This window comes from Meriones unguiculatus, chromosome 10, assembly GCF_030254825.1.
Source record: "Meriones unguiculatus strain TT.TT164.6M chromosome 10, Bangor_MerUng_6.1, whole genome shotgun sequence".
NCBI lineage: Eukaryota > Metazoa > Chordata > Mammalia > Rodentia > Muridae > Meriones > Meriones unguiculatus.
The window spans coordinates 22,663,749-22,690,161 of record NC_083358.1 but is presented as its reverse complement, the minus strand read 5'-3'; the positions used below and the strand labels follow the sequence as shown (position 1 = coordinate 22,690,161).

Sequence of the window (26,413 nt, the reverse complement as noted above, 5' to 3'; positions counted from 1 at the left end):
GGCTTTCTAACACAAACCCAACATTTGGCCTGTGAGTATGAGGATCATAAACACGGTGACTCTAAACTGAGGGTAAGGGTTGCTGGTATCTAGAATGGCTTCAGAAGTCATGTTGTACCTTCTGGTGGACCAAAGAGTGATCAAATTCAGTAGGTATGCCTTCCTCCACCTGGTAAATGCTGGCTCTGTCTAGTCAGTTCGGCTCTCCTGAAGCTGCCACTCTGTCCTGCCCCACCAATCTGCCCATGGATGTAAGTTCCTGCTTGGACAAGGCCTACCATATCTTCCTGTTGGGAAACCTGGCACCTCCATCGCACCTCCATCGCACCTCCATCGCACCTCCATCGCAACACAGACTCAGACCTAGGAGGAATCATGTCACTGGAACAGTTTCCTAAATACTGTGGCCTATGGGCTCTTGCTTTTCCTCCTCTGTGTGCACACTATGACTCCATGTGGAGGAGATGGGGACTGGGGTCAGAGAGTCAGAGGCTGAGAAGGCCAGGGGCAAAGGAGAATGGAGCAGTAAGCTAGTCGAGATGACAGTTGACAATGAGGGAAAATACACCACACAGTGCATACACCAAAACCCCATGGTCCCTATGGTACACAGAGATTCCGTCATGAGTGAAGATACTCATCACCAAGAAGCCTTTCCAGTGGAGAGGCTTTCAGGAGCTGGATCTGCAAGTCAAAGGTGCCAGGCACAAAGTTCGAAACAGGATGATGTGACATTTCCCTCTGTGTTTGGTTGAGGCTGTGCCGGCGACTGTAGCTGCAACTGATCCTCAGACAATAATGAAACTAATAATGCCTTCAAAGCACCACTGAGCTCTAAGTGTCATCTCCTTAGCTATAGGAGCACCCTTGTGTCCTTCAGAAGGATCCTGGTCAAGTTTCCTGGCCCTAGGGCACACAGTTCCTAGACTGGTACCCACTGCTGAAGTCAGAATTTGCGTATTCTCTTCCACATGAACCCCGCCTTGGGCAAAGGGACACTTCCTTTTTTATAGGGTAAAGGTTATGTTCTCTGGGCCTTTATCAGGAGGGTTGTGTCAGGAGGGTTGAGTCAATATCCATAGTGTAGGTGCAACCCTTGATGTCTATCACTCCAGGTGTCTAAGTGTGAACTCTGATGACCTCCCACCTGAATTGCTAGTCTAATCCACCCTTACCTTACCTTACCTTACCTTACCACACCACCTTACCCTGTGATCCTGGCATGCTGTTTTCCAGGCTCTTGGGAGAGCACCAAAACCTTCTAGGTAGGAAGATCTACCTTACTTACTGAACACTCTTTGCTGGGATGCCTGGGGTCAGAATCTAGCTGCAGGCCAGACTGGGCTACATAGTAAGAGCTTATCTCTGACTAACCAAATAAGTGAATAATAAAACAAAATATCATGAGGAATTATAGGCATGAGTTACTGGGGGAACAGGCTCAGGAGGCCTTCTCACCTGCCCTCATGAGCTCTATGGGCAGTTAATGGGTGCGAGAGAAGAAAGAGACAGTTTCTTCAGTAGTATGGGCAATGATAATTTGCCCATACTCTTTTAAATAAACCTTCAAATGTCCTCCTGTTAAAAAAAAAAAAACTAATTAAACTCATTGGATCTTTTAAAAGAAAAGAAAAGAGAAAAGATACGAAAGTAGGAAACAGGAAGAGGAATGTGAAAGGGGGAGAGGCACAAAAAAGAGTAACAGAATGAATATGATTATCACAAATATTACATGCATCATAATAAAAAACTTTTAAAAAGCAAATCAAATCCAGAACAATTAACAAAAGTTTTTTGTGAAGATTGCTTATGTAGAGACTATTCCTTTTACTGAGAGTTTTTTTTCCAGAGGAGGGTTTCTCTGTGTAACGTAGCTGTCCTGGACTCACTTTGTAGACCAGGCTGGCCTCAAACTCACAGAGTTCCACCTGTCTTTGCCTCCCCAAATACAGGCATGTGCCACCATGCCCCATTTCTCGTCTTAACAAGAGTGTTAAAAAATGCATTAGTCAGGCATGGTAGCCCATGCTTGCAAATAAAGCACTCAGGAGGCAGAAGCAGGCAGATTTCCATGAGTTCGAGGCCAGCCTGGTCTACAAAACAAGTCTAGAACAGCCAGGGCTTGATACACAGAAAAACCCTATCTCGGGGGAGAAAAAATGCATTGCATGATTCTGAGGCCTGAGCATGCATGATAGATGTAAACCTACAAGGCTTTTCTATTTTCTTACAGAAATGGATCAGAGCTGACAAACACTGCAGCCACAAAGCTGATATCATTGAAAGTGAACGCCAGGGAGGTGAAGACTAATGGAGGTGACATCTCCAGCAGGAGAAGGAGGGGCCTTGCTGAACACTTCCCTACATCTTCAACAGGGGAAGAGTCCAAGGTGCCTAAAGAGTGCATAGCACCAGAGCAGGGCCTTGCCTGAGGTAAACGACAGCCAACAAACCCATGCACTCATCAGCCACGTCCACCTAATATCAGGACTTGGAGGAGCTGGGTGCAGGAGGATAATTAGGTGAGTTACTATCATGACTTCCCTCTCTGGTCCCTAGTGCAACAGCCTGGGCTTTTTGTGTTCTCATTACAGCCACACATCTGTCTTAGCTCCTCTCACATCACTCTTTGCACAAACAATGCTTTCTTGTCATTTCTGGTCATCTCTAGGTTGAGATTCCATAGGACAGAATTTTTTTCAGTGGGACCCTATCATCTTTCTAGTAGCTTGCATGTCCTGGCAGGGATGTTAGAGGGAGAATTGTTCCTACACAAGATGCCCATAGCTGGAAGATCTTGGTGATAAATGCTGACACCAAGTCCCAAGGCTTCCACCTGGGCCTACCGGAAGACCCTGACAGAGCTGCCTGAGACTGACCTCTCTGAGGGTGCTGCTGATCAGAGCACTCATAGGTCAGGACTCAGCCAGCTCCACCAGGACCTCCCACGCAGGGCCTGTGCAAGGCAGCCCTGTCTACTTGAACAGCACTGAAATGGGTGTCCACACCTTTCTGGTAATTCACTTTGCCAAACTACCTCAGGAATGCTACAGGTTGTACCCTCTGCATTTGCTGGACTGTGGAGCACTGTGAGGAATGGAGTCTCCTACCCAGCCATGTAGCTCTTCTGGGGCCCAGGGGACTTCAGGCCATGGAGCGGATAAGTACTCCAAGCTTATAGCCATGCTACTGTGGTTCCTCCATCTCAGCTCCACAGCTGAATTCCCTACATGTTGGGGAAGTTCTCCCATGCGTGTTTATTGTTTGTTTTGTGTGTGTGTGTGTGTGTGTGTGTGTGTGTGTGTGTGTGTGAGATATGTATGTGTGAATGGAAGTACTCACATACCAACGTACATGTGTAGAAGTCAGAAGACAGCTTTCAGGAGTCAGTTTCTAGACTTCCATAGTAGGTTCCAGGAATTGAACTCAGTTCCTTAGGCTGGCTCACCAAGCACTTTTACCTGGTAAGCCATCCCACCAACCAGCATGTGGGATTCCTAACGGATGTGCTGATGTTTGGAGTGAATGGTGGAGTGGTGGTCAGCACTCCAATATCCAGACCTTCACTAACACAGACGTGGTGAATGGTGCTACATGTAGCCCATCATTTTCTTAAGAGTCCTAGATGTGTCACTGTCCTAATCTCATGGAGAGTGACAGTCAAGGCCCCCACCCACCCAACTGGAGTCCTCTACAGAAATCTGGGTTCGGTCCCAGCTTCCTGTGAGTTATGTACACTTTACCTCAGTGGGAAAAGACTCCAAGGAAGGACCATGTGTCGGAAAGGCATGATGCAGAGCAGAGCAGGCATTGAGGGTGAGTGAAGCATAAACAGACTTAGGACTATGCCTGGTTTTGACCACCTAATAGTAGTTAGAATAACAGTCTGTCATTGTAACCAGCTGTCTGAACAGTGTTGAGATACTGAATGGAGAGGAGTCTGAAGATGATGAAAATGAACGCCTCCTATCTCCACGTCTGAGTACTGCCTTTATCTCAGCATCTGTAACAGCAGTCCATGCCCATGAGTGATCTAATCTACTTATGAGTGGCAGGCCATGACAAGCTCAGAGAGAGTGTATTTCTTCTGTGGGATGATTAATAGAGACAGAATTAACCTGAGTCCCATAAGTGTGGAGCCTGAGGGGGGAAAAAGGGCCTCTCTCTTTGGCATCCAAGAAAGCCTTCTCAGCCATAGTTGGCAGTGGAAGAATGGGTATATATCACAGATCAGCCCAAAGACTCAGGGGTCTGAGCAACGCCTACTGATAAACTCAGGACACACTTTGCCAATCTGAGTGGTACAGACTTACTCAGGCACCTAAGGTCTAACCATCAACATCAGCCAAAATGAGAAGAACTTATTATCTGCTGTGCCAATGAGACTTGATGTCCCTTTATTTAATAATAAGGAAACATGTTTGTGGAGATAGCCCATTTCATTCCGCATGGAGGCTAAGAATAATAGTGACAGTAGTCTAGCGTTGGAGACATTAATCAAAACATAGATTCGTGGGAGTTCAGGTGAGCTGGTCTATGCTGACAGGACTAAAGTGCCCCCTATGCTGATGGGGTCATGAGGTCCTGAGGAGTTTTGTGTATGTCTAGCTGTACAGAGGCAAAGCAGATAGTCTAGGAGACAACCCAGCTTGGGAAGCAAGCTCCTGTTTTGACTTTTCTAGGTGACTGTATGGCTCCATGGTGGTAGGATAGTTTGGGGCCTGGCTTCTACTCATCATGAATCCATGCTGGCAGCCGCTGAGAATGTGGTGCTCTCTATCCAGTGTTGCTTGGGTGCCCTGGGCTTTTTCAGGTGAGCTTCACATTGGTCTAGTCTAGACAAAGGGTGCTGAGTAGAAACAGAACATCTCTGGGATTCCCATCCCCACCAGTTCTTAGCACTGGAGACCAACGTGCTAGAAGCAACTGGGACTACCTGGACCAAGGGTCTACCCTACTCTGCATCCAGCAGATTCGTGACACTTTGGGGGCAACCCTGACTGGATCGCCATTTTGTGAAAGACGTATGTCACTAATGGACTTGAGGTTTCAGAAGCCCACACTAGACCTAGCCTCTCTCCTCTCTCTCTCTCTCTCTCTCTCTCTCTCTCTCTCTCTCTCTCTCTTTCTCTCTCTCTCTCTCCTACATGTGGATAAGATGTAAACTCTCAGTTACTGCTTCAGCACCACGACTGCCTACCTACTGCCCTGCCTCCTGCCGTAATGGCCATGGACTCAACCTCTAAAACTGTAAGCAAACCCCCAATTAAATGTTTTCTTTTATAAGTTGCATTGGTCATGGTGGCTCTTCTCAACAATAGAAAAGTAGCTAAGACAATGGCCAACAAAGCTGCACATGGGCATTCTAATATTGACATAAAACAAATGTTCACGTGGAAATGTCACTCTTGCCACCTTTAAGCAATACAAAATGGAAACAGTTTTATACTTGCCACAATCTGCACATGATATGATGAGATCTTGGGGGCAATGGCAGCCAGCTGGTGTTGGGAAAACTCTGCTTGCAAAGGGAGCAGACAGGGTAGACTAACTATCTGAGTGTGAGCCCATGGACTCAGAGGCCCTAGAACTGAGAGGCAAGAGAGAAAAGGAGATTCTGGTCATTAACAAGGTTAGAGAACCATGGGACATGGAGGATGAGGGAGAGCCTCGTGTAATGTAACAGTCATTACTGCTCTGAAGAGGTAACTTCATCCTCATAGTCTTCTATTGTGTAGTCATAGATGAAAAAATGAACACCAAGACAGGCTAATCCAGGTATAGTATCTCTTTTAGACCATAGTGGAATAAGTATTCTGAGAAAAATAGGAAATTGTGGTAATCAGAGAACACCAGAAAATGAATACTATTGACCTTCCACATTAACCTTTAATGTCCCTTGGGTCTTCAAGATAATCCCTGGTGTGGTAGATGGAGAACTCCTACCCTGGCACCCCCAAGACCATAGCCACTGTGTTCACTAGTTATGGAAAATGTAAAGGTGTCAACCTTACCTGTTGTCTTTGAACACTGAATATCATCTATATTTGGCAGTTAAAGCCATCTAGCCTTCACTTGCAGTGTGTCACTTCCTATAGCTATAACCTCTGCACTAAGGAACTCGAGCAAGGATCACAGTGCCAGCCAGCCTGGCTACTTATCAAAACAGCCATCCAAAATAGATAGATAGATAGATAGATAGATAGATAGATAGATAGATAGATAGATAGATTCCCATTTGATGGCACCAAATGGGAGATGTGACCTGACTGGAGGAAGTACATTACCGGGACTGGGTCTAGAACTTGAGGTTTTATGTTTTATTTCATTCCCAATTCTCTCTCGTTCTCACTCTCATTCTCTCTCTCTCTCTCCCTTGTGCTTGTGATTCAAGACGTGAACCTTCAGCAACTGTTCCAGCTGCCATGCCCACCACCAGCTGCCTTAACTTTGCCGTCATCGGCTCTAACCCTCTTAAACTACAAACCCCAAAAACCTCTTCTATGTGTCGCCTTGGTCATGCTGTTGTATCACAGGAACAGAAAAGTGACTAATCCACTGAGTGACACATCTTCTGCCATTACCCCAATGCTGTTTGATCTGCAGACACTGTGAGGGCCACACTTACGTGATCATCGCACATTTACTGAGGTAGCCTAAGATAATACTTGGAAACAGAAGATCCAGACATGTCAAGGAGAATCAGTTCCCATCCTTTGGCTCTGGAAAAAGGGGGCAGGCATGTCCATGAATGGAGGCATCTCCCTGCATTCATAGTCCCCTGCAACCTCAGGACCACCTAGCCATCTCTTGGTCACCAGAGAATGCATATGAGTAATTTTCCCATCACCTCGTTATTTTCCCCAAAAGTGCCTTTGTTCCTCTCACATCTGAATCTCTGTTGTATTTTATGAAGATGATAAATTATGCTTTATCTGCCCCTTATACCCTTTAGACATTGTCTGTCATTAAAAGATTTATTCCTCATCCCTTAGATTGCAAGACACAACCATCTTTTTACTTCTGACCAACCTGCCCTCTTGGCACACCTGTTCCTTGATGGATACTCCTCCTTTCTTCCTTCCTTCCTTTCTTTTCTTTCTTGCTTTCTTTCCTTCTTTCTTTCTCTTCTTTCTTTCTTTTTTTAATTTTAGGAAGAGGGTCACTCTACACTGTCCTGGAACTCTCTGTGAGCACCAGGCTGGCCTTGAACTCAGAGATCTGCCTATTTCTGCTTCCTGAGTGCTGGAATTTAAGGTATGCACCAATACACCCATTCAAAAGTCCTTCTTTGATTTACTGTATTTAATCTCAACCAGAGCCTCATGAGTCTGGGGGTAAAGGATGAAAATTTCCACACTACCCACCTGTGCCACCAGGGCTAGACAATGATAACATTAAGACCCTGTAGACTTGAACTGAGGACAGGGATGAATTTCTTGTTAGTGAACACTGACCATGCAGGTTGTTTCCTCTACATATATGAAGCACTTATGGAGTTCTACTGCAAGAATGCCTCTGCTTTTCAGTTCTGTGGATGCATACTGAATTCCCAAATAAAATGCCAAGAACGTGCTTTAGACTTTTAATAGTTACTACATTTTTAAACAGTTTGAGTGTGGATATTTTTTTGTGGTGCTAGGTATTGATCTTAGGGCACCATGCAAGTGTTCTCCCACTGAACAGTCCAGAGTGGGATGACTTAGATGCGATTAAATTAATCGTTCATATATGTGGTTCAGTAAATCTGAGTAAATTCGTAAGGTGCGTAGATGTCATCACATGGTGTTTAGAATGTTTCTTTCACCCCAAAGACCTCCCTCGTGCCTTTCTGAAGTCACTGCCCCGAACAGGCTTCAGAGCCACCATCTTACTCTTCTTGCAGCTGTAATGTAACTTCTCTTGACTCTGATGGGATCTTTTGGTTTTGAGATTCGGACAGTAGCTGTTTCCTTTTACTGCAGAGAGGCAGCTTATGTTTGCTCATACTGCATTCTGTTCACCCAGCAGTATTGTGGTTTCCACTTCTCAGCTTTGGGGGAAATGGGTGGGATAGGATGGGTTCCACTATGTAGCCCAGGCTGACATTAAACTCTCCATCCTATGCTTCTTCCTCCCAAGAACTGGAATTGGAGAAAAGCAACACAAGCCTGGGTTTCGGTTACCTTTAACAAAGCTGTTATGAACCGTTTCAGACATGATTTTTTTGTACTCTAGGAGACGTGCATAGAACTGTAGTGTCCTATGTCATAGATGTAGGCTTGAATGAAGCTGGGATAAGTCTGAGATGTTCATATGCCCACCTAGGGCTACAATAGCTCCATCACTTACATAGCCTTTCATCCCCCTCTTTATTTCCCTTTTCAGCCAATACTCACAAAGAATGCCCTCACAAAGAGTGTGTTATATACTATCAAGTCTTCCAGAAGGGAGAAATGGCTCAGCAGTTAAAAGCACTTGCTCCTCGAGAGGGTCCAAATTCCATTTGAACATCCTTATTGGTATGTTTACACAACTGCCTGTAATGCCAGCTCCAGGAGATTCATTGCCCGATTCTGTCCCCATGGGCACCCCCACACAGATATACTCATATATAATTTAAAATGAATTTTTAAAACTACTCTATTAGCTCATCTTCTTTTGCTATTAAAAAATGTGAAGCTCCAACTTAAAGAGTTTCTTTTAGCTCACAATTTGGGAGGCCAAATTCCAAGGTGTGTCTTGACATTTGCTTGTCAGCACATGAGAGTACACTGGACTGCCTCACAGTGATTGGGAAGCGGAAAGAGAAATTGGCAAATGTTAACAGGCAAACACATGAGGTAGAGCAGCTTATCACACTCCACAACCCTGAGGGCCATAAGAATGGTGTCATTCCCTAACAAGGGCAGTGCCCCATACCTAATTACTGCCTAATAAGGCATGCTTTCTAAAAGGCCTTGAACAGATCAGGCTCTGCAACTGAGCCCTAATGTTCCCCAGATGTGCAATAATCTGCATGCAAGTAAGCTAATCTCTTTGTTGGGTGTAGTGGGACACACCTATAATTTCAGTGCTAGTGAAGGCAAAGTGGGAGGGTGATACATTCAAGGAGAATCAGAGCTACAAAGCAAGTTCAAGGTTAACCTCAGCTCCACGAAGACTGTGTTAGTTTTCTTATGGCTGTGACAGAACACCTGATAAGAGAAAAAAAGAAAAAGAAAAGGAAAAAGTGACTTATTTATCTGGGATCATGGCTCAGGGCATACAGTCTATCATGGCATGGAAAGCAGGGCAGTAACACCAGCTCCCATTAGGTGGTGTGAGCATGAGGCAACTGTTCACATCATAGCAGCTGTCAGGGAGCAGAGTCATTCTTTTAGCAAAGATTCACAACTTTTCAACACAGCACCATCTGCTGGCAATCAAGTGTTCAACTGTGCAACTGTGAGGGACATTTCAGACTCCAACCCCAAGAAACCCTGTCTCAAAAAAAAAAATTCTTGTAGACCACTTATCTGCTCTGAATAACTTAGGATGTGTGCAACCACCACATAAAGTCTACAATGTTTCTGTGGCTCCCATGGCTTTCTAACTGCCTTTTGCAGTCTTTCATTGCCTAGAACTCTGTTCAAAGCAACCATGCAATTGCTTTTGTTACTATCATAAACCTTGTCTTGAATCCAATATAAATGGAATGTTTTGTTGCTGGCTGTGTTGTTTCACCATAATGTTTTTGTTTCCTTAAGAAATTTTCAATAGGGCTGGAGAGATGGCTCAGAGGTTAAGAGCACTGGCTGTTCTTCCAAAGGTCCTGGGTTCAACTCCCAGCGACCACATGGTGGCTCACAAACATCTATACTGTGAGCTGGTGCCCTCTTTCTGGCCTACAGGCACACATGCAAACAGAATACTGTATACTGCATAAAATAATAAATAAATAATATTTTTAAAAAGAAATTTACATTTTAGAGAGAGGTGGAGCTGAATAGGAGAACTTACAGATGAGTCTTTCCTTCTACCATGTGAGTTTTATGTGTCAAACTAAGGTTGATAATCCTGGTGGCAAGTGCCTTTGCCTACTGAGTCATCTTACTCATGCCTTTGCTTCCCTTTATCAAAGCATGCCATTGCATGTTTGCACATCCAGCATTTTACACACTTATTCAGTTGGTGTACAGCTAAATGGCTCATTTGTTTTTATTTGTCTTCTTTTGCCTGATGTTTGTATGCTGGTTAATTTGTGCCCATGCCTGTCTGCATACATATTAAGTATCTCTAAGTAGACCAGGATGGCTCTGAATGTATAATAACCCTGCTTTGGCCTTCTGGTGCCAGTTTTACAGGAATTGGCTTTCAGGCTCAAGTGTGGTGATTTTATTTCTCTGCCTATTCTCTGACTCTGTCTCTATCTTTCTATCCATCTCTCTCTGTCTCTTTATCTCTCTCTATCTCTCTCTCTCTCTCTGTGTGTGTGTGTGTGTGTGTGTGTGTGTGTGTGTGTGTGTGTGGTATTCATGTACAACTGTGGATAGGTATCCTTGCTTTTATTTATAGGTACATGTAAAGACAAGAGTTGACATCAGGATGTTATCTCTAATCACTTCTCCACCTTACTTTTTGAGAGGAACCTGGATCTTGCTGTTTTGCTAAGCTAGATAGGCAGCTAGAGCTCCTGGTCCACCTGTGCCTACTCCTTGCCACTGGTGTTACATATGCAAGCCATGATGTCCAGCTTTTCTATCAGCACAGGAGATCCAAACTCAGATATTCATGCTAGAACAGTAAGTATTTTACCGTAGCCATCCAGGTTTAGCTATTTTTAATAAAGCTTTATGGATACTTACACACATGGCTTCGTACAATCACATTTGACTTTTGGAGTTCAGACCTAGAGCAGAGTCATGCAATCATAAGTCAAATGTGTTTAACCTTCAAAAAGCTGTAGGTCTGGGGGATGTTCCATGGTGCAGAACAATAGCTTACAGCAGCAGTTCTCAACCTGTGGGTCATGACCCCTTTGAGTACAATGACCGCTTCATAGGAGTCACATATCAGAAGTCCTGCATATAAGATATTTACACTGTTCTGGGATAGTCACTAAAGAAGACAGCTAGGACATGGGCTTAAGCCAACAGACACTCTTTATTGGCTGGCCTACAACTACACTGGGTGTTTGGGATCCCAGAGCAGCCTCTAGCCTTTCTCAGGGTTAGCTTTTAAGCACAAAAACCATGTTCCGGGTTGACATACTTCAGATAGCAGTTATCCAGAAGCAGAACTGCAGAAGCCAAAAACCAAGGTCAGTACAGTTAGAGACTTTCCCAAAACTATGGACTTTGATGGATTCAGCCTTTGTTTTGGTTTCGGCAGGTGGGGCTTGAGCTGAGCTTTACAGTCTGAATGGTATTTCCACCATGAAGTCAGTTGTGCCAAGGTTTCAGGGCCCATTACAACATTACTATTCCTAACAGTAGCAAAATTACAGTTATGAAATAACAACAAAAATAATTTTATGGTTGGGAGTTATCATAACATGAGGAACTACATTAAAGGGTTGCAGCAATAAGAGCCACTGGCTTAGAGGTTGGAGTAGGGTTTTCTAGAAGGCTATGTGTGCTCAAAAACAGCATCCCATATATGGTACTTTTTCTGCCATATCCAGGATTTATAGGTCTAGGAGTCAAGGAATGGGAACGGTGCCACTCACAGAACCTCTAGGTGACCCAGTAGCAAAATTTTTGGTTACTGTTTCCATGACCTTTTAGTCTTCTGCCCTATAAATTTTACTTCCAGAGTAGAGCATGTTTCTGCTAGGAGAGACAACAAACATCCCATTGGACTGGATAGTAAGACTTTCCCCTTGGTCTATTTGAGTTCCTGATTCCTCTCAGTTGACAGGCTGTAACTACAGTGTTAGCAGGGATGATTGGCCAGACTATAAAAGGAAAATTAGATGACTTCTCCAAAACAGAGCTGAGAAAGAGCATGACTGGAGTTTGAGAGATGCTTTCAGGCAGTCCTTGGTGATACTGTGTCCTGTTATTAGGGTCAATGTGAAACTACAACAGCCTACTCTAATCAGAATTATAAATGGTCCAGATTCTTCATGAATGGAAGTTGTCTTCCATGTAGAGAATCAAGACCTGTTTAGGTGCCTGCTGAAAGTTGAGTATATACAAAATTTGGTTGAAGATAAGTATAAATACCAGATAAAGTCATGTGACCAATTACAGAGACAGTGGTTTTCATTGTCATGGGTATTTTTGTACTATTTTGTTAAGAACATATTTATGCATATAACATATAATTTATGCATATATTAAGTAGATATTTGTGTTCTATTTCTCCTAGTTCTTCACCATTGATTCTTTTCACAAACAATTAAATAAAATTATCCTAAGATAGCTTCCTTGTTTGGGGCATTGAGGGGCTGCTCTTATGATTCAAGAAACTTTTACATTAGTCTCTTATCCTTACATACATTGTTGTGGGGTATTCAGCAGAGAAGGCTGCCCAGACATGGGTTTAAGTCAGTAGAAGATTTGTATTAGCTGACCTACGACTACACTGAGTGTTTGGGATCCCAGTGTGGCCCCAAACCGTTCTCAGGGTGAGCTTTTAAGCACAAAACTTTGTCCTGGGTTGACATACTTCAATTAACAAGAACAATTTAGCCAGAGGCAGAACTACAGAAGCCAAAAAGTAAGGGTAGCACATTTGGAGACTTTCTCATAAGCATGGATTTTGATGGATTCGGTCCTTGTTTTTATTTTTGGCAGGTGGTGCTGTCTACATGCTGAGTTTTACAGCCCGAATGTTACTTCCATCATGGAGTCAGTTGTGCAACTAAGGTCTGGGACCCTGATACAACATGTCTATATATCCCATTCTCTAAAACCCCTTTTAAGCCATCAAGCACACCCTCTTAATCCTTCCCTAACATCAATGATTCTCCCTTTCCCCTTCAAACCTTTGTGTGGTTGATAGACAAATTTCAGCTGAAACTCAGAAAGCCACCCAAGCAAGACAATAGCCACCTGTGACTCAGCAACTGGGTTGGGCCCCTCCTACAAGGAATCCTTGCAGCTGAACTTACTATATTATCTAGAGTGTTAACCTTGACTAAGTCTCTGCCTGCAAATATCTAAACAGACTCCTATCATGCCTTCTGAAGCAGTCATTCCCTCATGGGGGTGGGGGTGGGGAGTCCTAACTACTAAGGGTTTACCTATCATTAATAGTACCCCTATTTTTAAATTATTGCAGGCTACCTTTTTCCCCCAACTGGGCAGCTGCTTTCCATTTCCAGAAGCACTTAGAATTTAATTCTGCCATTAGGGCCTAGGAAATCCTAAGCAGCGGAACTAAATTTCTAGCTGTAAACCTCTCTTCACTGTCCTTTGCCCTTCTCCTTTCTCATCTGAGGAAAAAGAAAAATTATCCCCAAAAGGAGCTACCTCATATCAACATTGACTTATTAAGGGTGGAAAAAAATAATTTTACCTAGAAAAAATTTGCTGTTTTAACAACGTGGGCTATAGAAGCCCCTAGTCTCCTCTCAAAATTAATGGAAGATGTGTCCCTTATCAGAAATCTCCATGAGGTTACCCAGTCTTGCCTCATGTGCCCCAAGGACACTTCAGGACCCTGCCTTCCTCAATTCATCAAGCAAGAGGTAACTCTGACCAGGATTGGAAGATTGATTTTACCCACAAGGCACCCATCAAAAAGACCAACTGTTTACTGGTTATGGTAGAGACATTTTGAGATGAGTAAAGGCTTTTCCATGAATATCTGAAGGGGATGATTCGCTAATTAATTAAAGCCATATCCAGGCACCTATGCCTTCAGCAGCCTGCCTGTGTCATTTAGCTGTAAGCCTGTGCACCTATTTTTTTGGTCCTGTATGTACCAGAATTTACCTGTATGCATACTAGCATCTACCTGGTGGTTCATGTGCAGATGAATAGAGTATGTCACATCTGTCTAAAAAAAAAAATGAACTGAGGGGCAGGAGTAGGAAGGGAGGAATTGAAGGAAGGAGAACATGAAAGCGAAACTGGGGCTGGAGAGATGGCTCAGTGGCTAAGAGCACTGGCTGCTCTCTCTCATATAGAACCTGAGTTCTGTTCAACCATATGGCAGCTCATAACCATACTTAACTAGTTCCAGGGGATCCAACACCATTTTTGGGCCTCTGTGGGCACCAGGAACACACAAGGTACATTTAAATATGTGTGGGTAAGTAAATAAATAAACCTTACCTGAAAAATTTAAAAATGAAAATGAAGACATTTAAAAATGGGAAGTAGCATATGGACCAGTTGGGAGGGAAGAGGATCATTGATAAAAGGTGGAAGAAGACAAGAAAGGATATCTGGTGGTGAATATGTTTTAAGAACATTACCTACATGTATAAAGTATGGAACATTATTATGTAATAAAAAAAAAAAAAACACAAATCGCTACAGTTCCCATGAGTTTCACTCAAACAGTCATGGTTTCACAGGGAGAGGTATGTGCGCATGTAAGATCACCACTGTAAGGGTGGAGAGACCCGAATGCAGACTCTGAACTATGACTCAAGAAGGCAAAACGTTTTGGAGAAAAGGGTGTGCTCAGAGCACCTGTGCTTGCCCTAGCTCTCCCTTTATCAGGACAGTGCTCAAATAGTCACACCACTCACCTGTGGGAATCTCACAGCTCCTGGCTCATTAGAAAAACAACCACAGGGGAGGGGCATGGGAGAAGAAGAGGGAGGGAGGGAGGAAGGGCGGGGTTGAGAGGGGAAGGGGGGGCTACGGCTGGGACACAAAGTGAATAAACTGTAATTAATAAAAATAAATTAAAGAGAAAAAGAAAAAAAAAAAAAAACAACCACAGCTACTCCAGTCACAGCTTCCTTCCTGTTCCTTGCTCTCTGCCCAACAGCACACTGGGCCTGTGACTCGAAGGACAGTAAACAGGACAGTAAACAGGACAGTAAACAGGTTTGGGGTGAGGCTTGCACATATGGAGAATAGCTTCTGAAGCCATGCTGTGCCCCGCCTGCTGAGCCCTGCTTCCAATCTATTCGACCTAGTCTCCTGTTACAGCTTTGCCCTGCCCATCAGGCTCCCGCCTACAACCCTTTGGGTCCAAATATCTGTCTGGGCAAGGCTCACATGTTCTGCGTCCTGTTGGTGATACACAGTGCATCCCACAGCAGCACAGACTCAGGCCTGAGAGCTGGCCAAGCCTCTGGACACACTTCCTGGCTGGCTGAACGCTGTGGCCTGTGGTCTTCTGTTTCTCCTCCAGGTGCATGGTGAGACACCCCCCCCCCCTACATTTGTGATGGGGACCAGAGTTGCCAATTTTTACAGAGCCAGAGGCTGAGGCTGTGGCAGGGGAAGTAGCAAGGAGGGAGGAGCAGGTAGAGATGACAGATGATAGAGTGGGAAAGTGGCCTCTGCAGCACACAGGGTGCCAGTGATGCCTGAGGACACTAAGTGTGAGGGCCTCTGATGAGCCCTGCACCTCAAAGTCAGGAGCCCAGAGGGGCAGGTGGGCATTTCCATCCTCTGTGTGTGGCTGAGCCTGTGACTGTAGCTGCTCTCGACCCTTAGATAATAATGAAATTAATTACACCTTCCTGGTGTCATTGGTCTCTGAATGTGTCACCCCTTGAACAGAGAAACATCCTGGTATACTCCTGACCCTCAGTTATAAAGTTCTCCAGCCCAACAACACTTGCCAAACTGACAGGCCCGGGTTCCCGTCCCCATTTTCTGACCTTTGGGAAAGGAAAAAGTTGGCTTCCAGGGCAAAGGGCATGTGCTCTGGGCCTGTCACGAAGTCTTCAGGCTTCTAGAAGGTGATCTGGGAAGGTCTGTGTGTAACCCTGCCTCTTACCCATGGGTGCTGAAGCATGACCCATGCTGACCTCCCGCCAGGCCTCAGGTCTACCCTAAGATGACCGTGTTCACAATGTGATTCTGGCTTGCTGATGTGCGGGCTCTGAAATGTCACCAGGGCCTTCTGGGCAGCATGGCCTGCCCAACCCCTTCTGGCTTAGTTGAACATTCTCGTTTGGGTCCTGGGCTCAGAATTACTAACAACCATAAAATGGTACAGAGTTGTACCCCATCCAGGCCAGGCTTATCCACAGGGACATCAGGATGTCAGTCTCACACATGATTAAAAAGATAGGAAGAGCTGGTATGACATCACATCCCTGTAAGCAGCACTCTGGATAAGGCAGAAAAAGCAGAAGGCTTTCCAGCTGCAGGCCAGCCTGGGCTACAAAGCAAGAACCTCTCTCAGGAAAAATAAGTTAAATGTAGAAATGTGTAATAAAAGAATCACACAATAATCTCAGCATCATTACTAACCAAGGGAAGGAGTACATCTGGAAATGAATTTAAATAGAAATTCTTTTTGTTTGTTTGTTTTTGTTTTTGTTTTTCCAAGACAGGATTTCTCTGTGTAGCTTGGCTGTCCTGGACTTTGTAAACCAGGCTAGTCTTGAACTTATGGGATCCACCTACCTTTACCTTCCTGAGTGTTGGGATTAAAGTATGTGCCAATTCCCAGTGGACAGACATTCTTAACAAAATCAGAAATTTGAAATATCATATAAATGGTCAGGTGGCAATCCAATCAATGGTCACTTTTTGGTTTTAAATACAGCATAAATGGCATTTATTGAGATTTAATTACAGAGTAATTTTCTACTCTTTTTTTTTCTTTTCATGGTCCCTCTTTTTTAATAATTATTTATTTTTACTTATGTGCATTGGTGTTTTGCCTGCATGTGTGTCTGTATGAGGGTGTCAAATTTTGGGCCTGCAAACCATTGTGAGCTGCCATGTGGGTGCTGAGAAATTGAACCCAGATCCTTTGGAAGAATAGCCAGTGCTCTTAACCACTGAGCCATCATCTCTCCAGCCCAAAGGGCCTCCTTTTTGCCCATACGGCTGTTATAAAGAAAAGGTAACTCTTGAGAAGCCTACATGTGTGATTAGAGATGTGTTATCCTTCCCCCATGTGCTATTCACAGTCGGAATCTCTGCTTAACAAACTCCAATTCTGCTTCATTTAAAAATAAAAAGGAAGAATGTGTGCATAGATTTGTTATCCCATATATTGGTCACAAACTGCCCCTTTCTGGGTTGTTTTTCCACCTCCTGACTGAAAGTATTCCCATGCACAGGATTCCATGGAGAGCTTCTCTTGGTGGGTGGAGCATCCTGGATGTAACTTGACTCTTACCAGACCCATTTCAACAGGTCTTGCCTGTGGCTGTAGTGGGGCAGGAATTTGTGGCCCAGTTCCTCAGTGAGCTACCTAGATATGTCATGTGGTACGGTCATGTCACATATGTCCTGTCCCAAGGCACAGGGTGAGCCTTCCATACTGGAAGGTGTTACCAGTTGTCCTGTGGTCCCTTGGAGTGGCTGCTGCCTTGGCTACGTAGCTCCAAATACCCAATTCATGTTTATCAGGTGTGGAAAGTTTTCACTTTTTTATAGAAACATAGCGGGTATGCCAAATTCTGCTGTACTGGAACACGATGCTATGGAGACAAGCTGCCAGGGATGTGATAGCTGGTGGAGAAGTGAGACCCTGTAGGGAAGGAGGGCCTCGCTGCATACCTCCCTGTATCCTAGACTTGGGGAAGGGAGATACAAAGAGTGTGGTGTAGCACCCAAGGTGAGGAAGAAGAACCAGCAAACCTGTGGTGGTGTTCATCACCCATTTCACCAAACACCAGGACTCAGACACCCTCGGTTTACTGGGATTATTGGATTATTTCAATCATGTCTATACTCTCTAATCTCAGCCATAACAGCCTAGGCTTTTCAAAAATTATATTTGTTTATGTGCATGTGTATGTGAGTGTTATGTATGCCTGTGTGGTGTATGCAAACTGGTATGTGTACTCCTATCAAACTCAGAGGACAGGCTCATTCCCTCCAGACAGGCTCTCTCAATGAACTGGAGCTAGGTTGGTACCAGCAAGCCCCCAGGGATCCTCCACTCATAGCACTTGAACTGAATCAACATGCAAAATCCATTACTGGGTGCTCATAGGGATGTCTGATAGCAACAAGACCACCTGGTGAGCCTGGTTGGATAATCTAGGACCTGACAGTAAGCAGTATTTGAAGACCAGGATGCTTAGAAAAGGCTAGGCTGAGGGACAACAAGAAAGTAGCAACACCCGTAGAATAAAGGTAGGTGATCGGGACCCAATCTTTATCACATGTTACAGGCGAAGACTCAGCCAGCCCCATCAGGACCACCCACACAGGACAGGTTCGGGGCAGTCTTGTCCACTTGAATGACACCACAGTGAGTGTCCACACCTTCCTGGGAATTCCCTTTGCCAAGCCACCTCTAGGACAGCTGAGGTTTGCACCCCCTGAGTCTCCTGAGCCATGGAGTGGCATGAGGGATGGGACAGTCTACCCAGCCAGGTAAGTTCTCCTGAGACCTAGGGAACTTCAGACCCTGGATCAGGTAGGAACTCAGAGCTCTGAGCCTGGCTGCAAAGCTTTCCCCATCACAACCCCTGAGCTGCATTCCCTCTGTGATAGGGACATGCTGCAGATGCCAGAGAAAGGCCAACATGATGATGGTTTCCTGGCAAAAATCACCTCCACAATCATTGTACCAACCCACAAGTGTCCAGGTACCACTGTCCAAGAAGCAAATATATGTCTTCTAAATAAAGATTCTAGGAAAGAGGAGAGGTCCTTGAGAGTCTGAACATGAGGTGAAGGATGTCCTACCACCCTGTTTATTAATGCAGCACCTATGCAGGTCCAGCGCTCCAATACCCAGGCCTCAGAGAGTGCAAAGAGAAGAGGCATCTTTATACACACCAATGGTTCCCACAGAAACTCGTGGAAATGTCAACACCCGTTCTCAGGAGATGTGGGATCCAGGGCTCCCACCCATCTGCCAGTCTCCCTGGAAGTTTGAGCGCCATACCAGTTTTCCCAGAGCCTGTGACCTTTACCTTGGTGGGAAAAGATTTTAGAGTAGGATCTCATGTTGTCAGGAAACCATATGGCAGACAGGGGAATTTTGGTGGTGGCTGGGAGTGAATATATACTCAGGCTCTGTTTTTGACCACTGTACATCAGTTCGAATAATTGTCTGTCATGGTCCCCCAGGTGTCTACAAAATTCTGAAACAGCGAATGCAGAGAGTCTGGAGAGGATGAATCTGACCCTCCTTCCCGTCTCTACATCAGAGGACTGCCTGTATCTCAATATCTATGCACCAGCTCATGCCCACGAGGGCTCTAACCTGCCTGTGAGTGTCAAGTCACGGTCAGCTTTGGGAGGATGCATTTACTCAGTATGATTAGAAGGGAAAATCAGTCTGAGACCTTGATGGGAAGCTCTCCCTATCAGGTCCAAGAAGGCCTTCTCTGCGATGGCATAAACTAAATCCTGGGTGTGGGACAGAGAGATCTAGAGACTCTAAGAGGTCAGAGGTTGTAGCTCTGTGATCAGCTCTAATCTCACACTACCTACCAGAGACCTGAGAACTGAAACACTGAGATCATGCAAATTTATTGCCATGCCAATTTTTTTTTTTTTTTTTTGTATCAGAAAGTGTATCATTTTGTAGCTCTGTTTGGCCTGAAACTCACTATGCAGACCAGCTTGGCCTCCAACTCAGAAAGATCTTCAACCTCTGCCTCCAGAGTTCTGAGATATATACAAACATACATATATGCATACATACATACATACATATATACATACTTCATTGAAAATAGATTCTTCTCTCATACAATACATCCTGACCACAGTTTTTCCTCCCTCCACTCTTCCTAACTTCCCATCACCTTCCCTTTCCCCCAAATCCACTCCCCCTCCATTTCCTCTCCAGAAAAGAGCAGGCCTCCCAGGGATATGAACCAAACACTGAACAAGATGCAATAAGACTACACACAAACCCTCATATCAAGGCTGGACAAAAGAATCCATTAGGAGAAAAAGAGTCCCAAAGAGAGGCAAAAGAGTTGGAGATACAGTCAAACCCACTGTTAGGAGTTCCACAAAAACACCACGCTAACAGCCATAACACACAGAGGGCCTGGTGCAGACCATGCAGGCCCTGCGCTTGCTGCTTCAGTGTCTGTGAGCCCATGTGGGATCTGATTAGTTGCTTCAGTGGGCCGTGTTCTCCTGGTGTCCTCCATCCCCTCTCGCTCTTATAATCCTTCCTCCCTCTCTTTGACAAGCGTCCCGGATCTCTGAGGGGAGGGACCTGACAGAGACTTTCAAGTTAGACTCTCTTTCTGCATAGTTGTCTGGCTGTGGATCTCCGTACCCGCTCCCATCTGCTGCCAGAGGAAGCCTCTCTTCTGATAACTGGGCAAGGAACTGAATTATGAGTCTAGCAGAGTATCATTAAGAATCGTCTTGTTGAGATTTGTCTATTTGTTTGTTTGTTTGTCTGTGTTTGCCAGTCATGTTTCATTCTATCCTACATCTCTGGGCTATCCAGTCTCTGGTTCCTGTCCATCCAAGTAGTGTAGGTCATGGACTCCCTTTCCTGGCATGGGCTTCAAGTTAAGCTCAGTCGCTCTCACAAGTTCAGAGCCACCATTGCCCCAGCACATCTTACAGGGGGACAGATTATAGGATGAGGGTTTTGTCTGGGTTGTGTCCAGGTTTCTCTTTCCATAGCTTTCAGAGTACCTACTTGAACCAAAGATACTAGAATATAGGGGTGAAAATGTCATGCAGGCACCAGCTCAACCTCTCCAATGTTCAACGAGCTCTGCAGATGTTGTTCTTGGCAATGGGGCCCCCACTGTTAGTTTCAGAGAGCGGCCTTTTGTCCTAGCATCAGCCTGGGCTGCTTAAGGATCTCCACAGGACCTCCTCAGCCAACTACTCAACTGAATGCAACCCAGTCCCACCATTAGAAGCCTTGCCTGACTACAAAAGATGGCCAGTCCAGGCTCTGTATCCTCTATTGCCAGGAGTTCTCAGGAGGGTCAGTCACCCTCACAGATTCCAGGAAGTTCCCACTGCACGAGGTTTCCACGCTACCAGCCCCAATGCTCTCCAATTCCAGCTCTCTCTTCCCCAAACTCTCTAACTCCATGCCCTGCAACCTGATCCTCCCCTCCCCCCAGCCCACTCCCAAAATATATTCTACTTCCCTTCCCTTCCGTAGAGAGGTCCGTGCATTCTCCCAGAGCCCTCTGAATCTGTGGATTGTAGCTTGAGTGTCATTTACTTGACAGCTTATAAGTGTCCAATTATAAGTGATTACATGCTATTTGTCTCTCTGGGTCTGGAGTCTGGAGTACCTCACTCAGGATAACTTTTTTTTCTAGTTGAATCCATTTGCCTGCAAATTGTATGGGGGGGGTGAATCGGGGTGAGGGTGGCAGTGGAGTGTGTGTGTCTGTGTGTGTCTGTGTGTGTTTGCCTTTCTTCGGTTTTGCTGATGTGAGATTATTTATTTCCTGTATTTTCATGAGTGTGTTCAGCATCCTTGGGTTGAAATATTTTTTCTATTACCTTCTGTAAGGCTGGATTTGTTGATAAATACTGTAAATTTCACTTTATCATGGAACATCTTGCTTTCTCCATCTGTGGTGACTGAAAGTTTTGCTGGGTGTAGTAGTCTGGTATTTGTGTTCTCTTAGAGTCTGGTGAACATCTGTCCGAGTCCCTCTGGCTTTTAGAGTCTCCATTGAGAAATCAAGTGTAATTCTAATAGATCTGCCTTTATAAGCTACTTGGCCTTTTTCCCACTCTGCTTTTAATATTCTTTCTTTGTTCTCTATGTTTATGTTTTATATGTGGCTAGCAAACTTTCTTTTCTGATTCAATCTATTTGGTGCTCTGTATGCTTCAAGTATCATTATAGGCATCTCCTTTAAGTTAGGAAAATTTTCTACAATTTTGTTGAAAAATATTTTCTGGGCCTTTAAGCTGGGATTCCTCCTCCTCCTCCTTGCCCACCTTCTCCTCCTGCTTCTTCTCATCTTTCTCCTCCTCTTCCTTCTCCTCTTCTTCCTCTTCCTCCTCCTCCTTCTGCTCCTCCTCCTCCTGCTCCTCCTCCTACTCCTCCTCCTCCTACTACTACGACTAGTACTCCTACTCTTCCTCCTCCTCCTCCTCCTCCTCCTCTTCCTCCTCCTCTTCTTCTTCTTCTTCTTCTTCTTCTTCTTCTTCTCCTTCTTCTTCTTCTTCTTCTTCTTCTTCTTTTTCTATTTGTATTGTTCTTAGGTTTGGTCTTTTTATAGTGTCTAAGATTTCCTGGATGTTTTGGGTCATTAATTTTTTTCAGATTTAACATTTTCTTTGACAGATGTATCCATTTCTTCTTTTGTGCCTTTTCTCTCTTCTATCTCTTGTATTATGTTGGTGAAGTTTGACTCTGTGGTTCCTGTTTGCAATCCTAAATTTTTCATTTCTAGGATTCTCTTGTTTTTTGTTTGTTTGTTTGTTTGTTTCCTTTATTGTTTCTATTTCCGTTGTCAGGTCTTGAATGATTTTATTTGTTTTCTTCAACTGGTTAGCTTTTTAGGGTTTTGGTTTTGGGGTTTGGTTTTTTTTCTTCAAGGGATTCATTTATTTCCTCCAGTTGTTTGTGTTTTCTTGGATTTCTTTTCTTTTTTTTTTTTTCCTGGATTTCTTTAAGGGATTTATCCATTTTCTCTTTAAGGACCTCTATCTTCTTCAGAAAGTTGGTTTTGAGGTCTTTTTTTTTCCTTGTGCTTCAGCTGTGTTGGAATATGGAGGGTTTGCTGTAGTAGGTGAAGCTCCTCTGGAGAGCCACTGCTCTGGCTGCTGTTGACTGTGTTCTTCCACTGGCATCTAGGCATCTGAGTTTGGGATGATGATAAATCTAGGTGCTGATTTGGGGGGTTGTTTTTGTTTGGCGGATGTCAGTTATACTACTTGGTGTCTTGTTTTTCTGGATTTTCAGAGAGTGTGTTGGCTGTGCGTTGTTGGTTTTACTGATCTGCTCAGCTGGTGCATTCACGGGGAATTCTTGCTGGTGTTAAAGGCTTGAGAAAGGAGAAGCCAAGGAAAGATGGTCTGTTGAAGTGCTAGGGGTAACCCTGAGAATTGGGTCTAGAACAGAGAAGATTTATGGCAGCCTACCTGGTCATCTGGCAGGCATGGCCTGTGTGTGGTTAGGTAAGTTGGGGGGTTGCCCAGGTTGGGGGTTGGAACATAGTGATGAGGTAGGGATGGAAGGACGGGAGCAATGGTCTGAGGAATCCACAGGAGGGGTGGGCAGGGAGAGGGAAGCTGCAGCAGTGTTCTGTTGCTGCTCTATAGGCAACCTTAAGAACTGGGTCTGGGGTTAACAGAGAGAGTAAAGAAGGTACATGAGCAGCCTGCCTGATCCCAGAATTCTGGTGTTATAGGCATAGACTACCATGACCAGCCAATGATTTTTATTAATAATCGGAAGAGACATGAATAAAGACACCCCCTTTATTTCATTCCAGAGGGGTCTGAGAGTAATGGTGTCATTACTCTAGATTTAGAATCATTAATCCAGGCTTGGGTTGAGAGACTAGCAAATATACTGATGGTACCAGGGCCTGTCTGTGTTCCAAGTGAGGATTTTCGTCTATGTGTCTAAATACACTGAGACAAAGCATTAAGTGAAGTAGGAGGCTTTACCTAATGCTTTACCAGGTAAAACTTGATCTGGGCAGAAACCTTCTCATTTCTGACTTGGTTTCTCCAGGTGATGGTGTGGATCCATGGTGGTTCACTGGTTATGGGCATGGCTTCCATTCATGATGGATCCATGCTGGCAGCTACTGAGGATGTGGTAGTGGTCACTATCCAGTACCGCCTGGGTGTCCTGGGCTTCTTCAGGTGAGCCTGGGGCTGGTCTGTGCTGTGCAGTAGGGGATGAACAAAAATAGGACAGCCCTGTGACTCCTTCTCTTCCACTTCTCAGCACTGGAGACCAGCATGCCAGAGGCAACTGGGGCTACCTGGACCAAGTGGCTGCCCTACATTGGGTCCAGCAGACACACACACACACACACACACACACACACACATTCTCATATAGCATACCTAGAAACAAAGGTGTGTGTGTGTGTGTGTGTGTGTGTGTCTGTGTGTGTGTGTGTGATTATGGGTGGGCTCACACCAGAACTTATGCCTTTCCCCCTATACTTTATCTCATCCCTGGACATATTCTTCACACTGAGGCTGCTATCTATCAAAACAAGAACCTGTCTAACCTCATTCTTCCTGACCACCTGGTGTAGATGCTGCCTCCTGAGTGCAGTGATCTGTTGATGGAAGAGTACATGGGGGACACTGAGGACCCCCAGACCCTCCAAATACAGTTCAAAGAAATGATGGGGGACTTCATGTTCAATATCCCTGCACTCCAAGTGGAAAATTTTCAAAATGAGTACACCTGTAATGAGGTGGTGGTAGGAAAGAAGCTTAGAGCAGGGGTCCCAGATGAGCTCTGCAGTATCCATGTCCCCTTCTGATGTCTGGGTCATGTCTCTGGTACCAGACACCCAAAGACCATTACATCAGTATTTCTTCATTCTAGCATAAGAGAGTGGAACCTTATCCAAGGACAGATAAGGAAATAAGTTGCTGATACTCTGTTGATTTGCCAAAACCACTCAGCTAGAAAGGCCATTATCACTGTTTAGCTGAGGGCTTTCCCATAACTAGTACTCCAGCTGTCCACTTGACAATTGTGGCACCATCTAACTTTATACCAATATACCTTGTCACCAGGGGTTAGGCAGGAAAGCTCCAGGTAAGAGAATATCATGTTACCATGTGTCCTCACCTCTAGGCTCCCATTCCCCTGTCTACTTCTATGAGTTCCGTCATGAGGCCAGCTTCCTGAAAGATGTCAGGCCATCCCATGTGAAAGCTGACCATGGCGATGAGGTTCCCTTTGTCTTTGGGTCCTACTTCTGGGGCATGAAACGTGAGTCTTTCTTGTTTTCCATGAACTATATGGGTTCCCGGGGGGAAGGGGTGTCTGAGGGGCAACTGAGCTTCCAGTCCAGTTGAAAAAAATGAAGCTCTGAGAGAAGACGTGACCAAGTAGGCAGCTTTTCCCAGGTCAAAAAGCCACACCCAGATTAGACTCTGCACTCTTGCAAGTAAAATCAGTTGTCTTGCTCACTTTGCTATCACTGTGATGAGACACTATGACCAAGGCAACTCATAGGAGAAAGAAAGAATTTCTTGGAATTACAGTTTCAAAGGGTTAGGGTCCACAGCCATCGTGGATGGAAGAAGAGCAGCATGCAGGCAAGCATGACACTGGAGCAGTAGCTAAAAGCTTACATCTTGATCTGTAAGCACAAAGCAGAGAGAGAGCCAACTGGAATAGAGTGGATGTTTTAATCCTCAAAGCCAACTTCCAGTGACACACATCCTACAACAAGGCCTCGAGCCCTGGTTCTTCCCAAACAGTTCCAGTAAGTGGGACCAAGCATTCAAATACATAAGCCTATGGGAGTGACATCGTTCAAGCCACCACGCTTATGTTAGAGGGAATGAGGTCACACTGGAGCAGAAATGAACCTGGAAGATTTCAATTAGAGGTGTGGGTGGCTCTTGGATTCTGGATGGAAAAGGAGGAAGGGAAAGAGGCATAGAGGTCAGGGTTGGGATGCAGTAAAAATGGTGATTGTGGAGCATGAGTAGGTAGCTGCATCAGGTGGCTGGGACCTGGACTTTTGTCTTCCCAATGGCTACAGTTGAGCTCACTGAGGAGGAGGAGCTGCTGAGCAGGAGAATGATGAAGTACTGGACCAACTTTGCACGACATGGGTGAGAACACGCCCTTCCCTTAAACTCCTCAGTGTGGGGTCCCTATGTAGGACTCCATTTGTAATTGATGACCTCATTAGCACAAATGGATAATTCATCACATGACAGAGTCCTCCTCCTCACCCCAGGGCACACTTAGATATATTGTACATATTAGTTACTGGTCATACTGCAGTCACCAGGCACATGCTATGGTATGGCTCTTTAGATTTTGCCACTGAGATAGAGATATGAAACTGGCCAGGTAATCCTGCCCCACGTGGAGCAGACACTAGTGGGTGACACTTGTATCCCTATACAAGGACACATCTCCCATCAGCCCTCTCAACCATTGGCCCAATTGGTCTACTGCCCTGACACAAATTATGGGATCAGGCCTTGAATAAGAGTGACTTTCACCCTTCCCTGCTGGGTGCCATATCCACAGGAACCCCAACAGCGAGGGTCTACCCTACTGGCCCGTGTTTGACCATGAGGAGCAATACCTGCAGCTGGACATCCAGCCTGCGGTGGGCTGAGCCCTGAAGGCCAGAAGGCTCAAGTTCTGGACCAAGATTCTGCCCCAGAAGATCCAGGAGCTTAAGGGGACTTGGGAAAATCACAAAGAGCTATAG

The 26,413-nt window shown here is 45.0% G+C and overlaps 1 pseudogene; it reads left to right on the top strand.

Moving 5' to 3' along the window:
- Window positions 1-539: 539 nt before the first annotated feature.
- LOC110546200 (pyrethroid hydrolase Ces2e-like) lies at window positions 540-26,413 on the top strand (annotated as a pseudogene).